We start from the raw sequence: 3,592 nt of genomic DNA, 5'->3' as shown, positions 1-3,592 counted from the left end.
CTTTTGATGCTTATTGTATGGCTAATGGAATAAGAGTTGAACATCCAATAGCTCATATTCACACACAAGGTGGGTTAGTAGAAACTTATTAAACGCCTTCAATTAATTGCTAGACCCTTGCTTATGAGAACAAATCTCCCAACCTCGGTTTGGGGGCATGCTATTTTACATGCCGCAGCACTTATTCGTTTGAGGCCAACGAGTTATCATCAATTCTCTCCTATACAATTAGCTTTTGGCCAGCAGCCAAATATTTCCCATTTAAGAATATTTGGGTGTGCAATATATGTTCCCATTGCACCACCTAATCGCACCAAAATGGGACCCCAAAAAAAATTGGGGATATATGTTGGATATGATTCTCCCTCTATAGTGAGGTATCTTGAGATACAAACTGGTGATGTGTTTAAAGCCCGGTTTGCGGATTGTCATTTTGATGAATCAAAATTCCCAACATTAGGGGGAGAGAATAAGCTTCCTGAAAAGGAACTTAATTGGAATGCATCATCGTTGATGCATTTAGATCCTCGATCAGTGCTATACATTTGCAAAGAATAGCAAATGAATTGCCTGATGCATTTTCCGATACAAAGAGGATAACCAAATCTTATATACCAGCGAAACATGCCCCAATTCGAATTGATGTCCCAGTAGGACAAATAGCCACTGAAGCAAATACACGCCAGAAGCGTGGCAGGCCTGTCGGTTCCAAAGACAAAATTCCTCGAAAGAGAAAAGAGGTAAATATGATTCCTGTTGAAAAAGACATAGTAAAGACACCTGCAGTTGTCCAAAATTCTGATATAACGCCAGAAGACATTCAGGTACCTGAAAATTGTAAAAATGACGAGATCTCGATAAATTATGTCTTTACAGGAGAGAAATGGGACCGAAATAAGACAATTGTCAATGAAATATTTGAGCTCATTAGATCGGGATATCTATATGAAAGTCCCCGAAGGACTAAAGATATCTAAACCATCCGATGAATATTCGCAAGGGTTATACTCAGTCAAATTGCAAAGATCTTTATATGGTCTAAAGCAATCTGGACGAATGTGGTATAATCGTCTTACTGAGTATCTGGCCAAAAACGGTTTCAAGAATGATGATATATGCCCGTGTGTTTTCATAAAGAAAACTGCTTCTGGATTCATTATAATTGCTGTGTACGTTGATGATTTAAATATCATTGGGACTCCTGAAGAGATTCCAACAATTATAAAAACTCTAAAGGAAGAGTTTGAGATGAAAGATCTTGGAAGAACTAAATTTTGTCTCGGCCTGCAGATCGAGCATATAAAAAGTGGAATCTTTATTCATCAAACAACATACACAGAAAAGATCTTGAAAAGATTTTACATGGATAAGTCACATCCATTAAGTACCCCAATGATTGTAAGATCTTTAGATGTGAAAAAGGATCAATTCCGTCCTATAGAAGAAAATGAAGATATCCTTGGTCCTGAAGTACCATATCTTAGTGCCATTGGAGCGCTAATGTATCTTGCTAATAATACGCGACTTGACATATCATTTGCTGTGAATTTACTAGCAAGATATAGTTCCTCTCCAACCAGAAGACATTGGAGTGGAATCAAACAAATCTTTCGATATCTTCATGGAACGGTTGATATGGGTTTGTTTTATCCCTATGGATCCAAGTCACAATTAGTTGGCTATGCAGATGCAGGACACTTGTCTGATCCACATAAAGGGAGATCTCAAACAGGATACCCGTTCACATATGGTGGTACAGCTATATCATGGAGGTCCACGAAACAAACGATTGCAGCAACCTCCTCTAATCATGCTGAAATAGTCTCTAAAATTTAAAAAAATAAATTATTCTTCGTTATAAATATGTTTATTATAATTTTTTTAATTTTTAAAAACTGTTTTACCAAACATAATTGCAGTGCTTGTGCTTATTAAAAGCTATTTTTAACGTGATTTTACCAAATGCAAGTGCTGCCGCTTTTAAAAAGTTGTCTTTTAAAAGATAGCTTTCATAAATTACTTTCGAAAAAATAAAAGCTTTACCAAACTAAGCCTAACACTTTTGATTTGGGAGCTAATTAAATATTTTGCAAGAATTTATTTTGAGCACACAAAGACAAGACACAAGAATTAACAATAGTTCCTGAAGCTTGTGAGGCCGTCGCAAAACAATCTAGATCTTGGTGGAGAATACCAAAACTGAAATAACCCCCTCTGCCCCTGCCGGTAATATTTTGCAAGAATTTACTAATTTTTTTTTTTAAATTTAGGAGTAAAACTCGCATACGCAACCTTTAGGTGAGTATATGAAAAGACTATGTCATTTGAGTTTGAGCTTGTTGGTAAGAATTTAATCATTTTATTAATGTTTATTTGTTAAATGTCATGCTATAAATGTCTGACGGAAGATTAATTCTGTTAAGTTTGAAAAACTAATTTTGTGATACCATTAATCAATTGTTTAAATAATATATTTGGTTAAGTGTGTAAAAAATAAAATGAAACAAGTTGGTCCAAGGAATAAACTAAGTCAATACTCTTTTTAGTCCATCATAACCAAGCTAAGCCCAATCACAAGCCTAAGAATCAAGTCTGATGAATTAAAGAAAGAAATCCAAAAAAACCACAAGCCTCATACGACTACTCTTACTCTTGGTATCTGAACTTCGAATTCAATTTAATTTAATTTTCTTAAAACTTCTACCGAAAGCCATCAATTCTCTCTCTTTTCTCTCCTCTCTCTTTGTTTCGGTCATATCACTCAATCAAAGAAGAAGAAACAAGAAAATAGAAACTACAGAAAAGATTGTTGCCAAAACAAAGCCAAAAAAAAGAGGAACTTCAGTCAAAAGCAAATCTCATCCGGTCAAACACCTCAAAATGTATCTTTTCTCATTTGTGTTACACCGATGAAAGCCTCCCCTCTCCTTCGATTGCTGGTACATCTGATTCCTACAAGTATTTATTTTCTGGAGTTGTTAAAGATGTCCTTCAGAAATTTGTTTCAATGACCAAGCAAATGGTCAAATCTAGTAAGGAGGCTCGAAAGCTTGCAGTGCAAAATGAAAAATCTTGGATGAAATCTCATGACAGGGTGGTTGTGCTTCTAAAACACCTGGACTCATTTGATGAGGATATAGCACCATTTGAAAAGGAAAATGGCTTTCAGGAATCTAAAGAAGAGGAATATGCCTAATTTTGCTCTTTACTGCCTCCGCATGACCTCTAAATTGTTGACTCTGGATTTGAAATTTTGATATTATTTCATTTTATCTTGAACTTTATTTTTTGTTGAATGACTGTAATAACGTTAACTTGGTACAATTTTCTTAGTTTGCATGTCTTAACATTTTGGCTGCATTATTTGATATTGTGTGTTTTTAAGTGTTTCTCCTTGATGTCCAAAGGAAAAGAAAGCTAAAATGAATTGAAACAGTTTTTTGTACTCTGTTTTAAGCATTGTTTTAAGATCTGATTCGGTTTTGAGCTCTGATTATTTTGATAAAATAATTTGCTCCAATTTATCTCTTTTATCTGTTGATTTATTCCTGGATTTGAGTAAAAACATGGGGTTGATTGGCTTATGGAGTTT

The sequence above is a fragment of the Arachis ipaensis genome, chromosome B09 (genome assembly GCF_000816755.2).
Source record: "Arachis ipaensis cultivar K30076 chromosome B09, Araip1.1, whole genome shotgun sequence".
NCBI lineage: Eukaryota > Viridiplantae > Streptophyta > Magnoliopsida > Fabales > Fabaceae > Arachis > Arachis ipaensis.
This window is presented reverse-complemented; position numbering follows the sequence as displayed.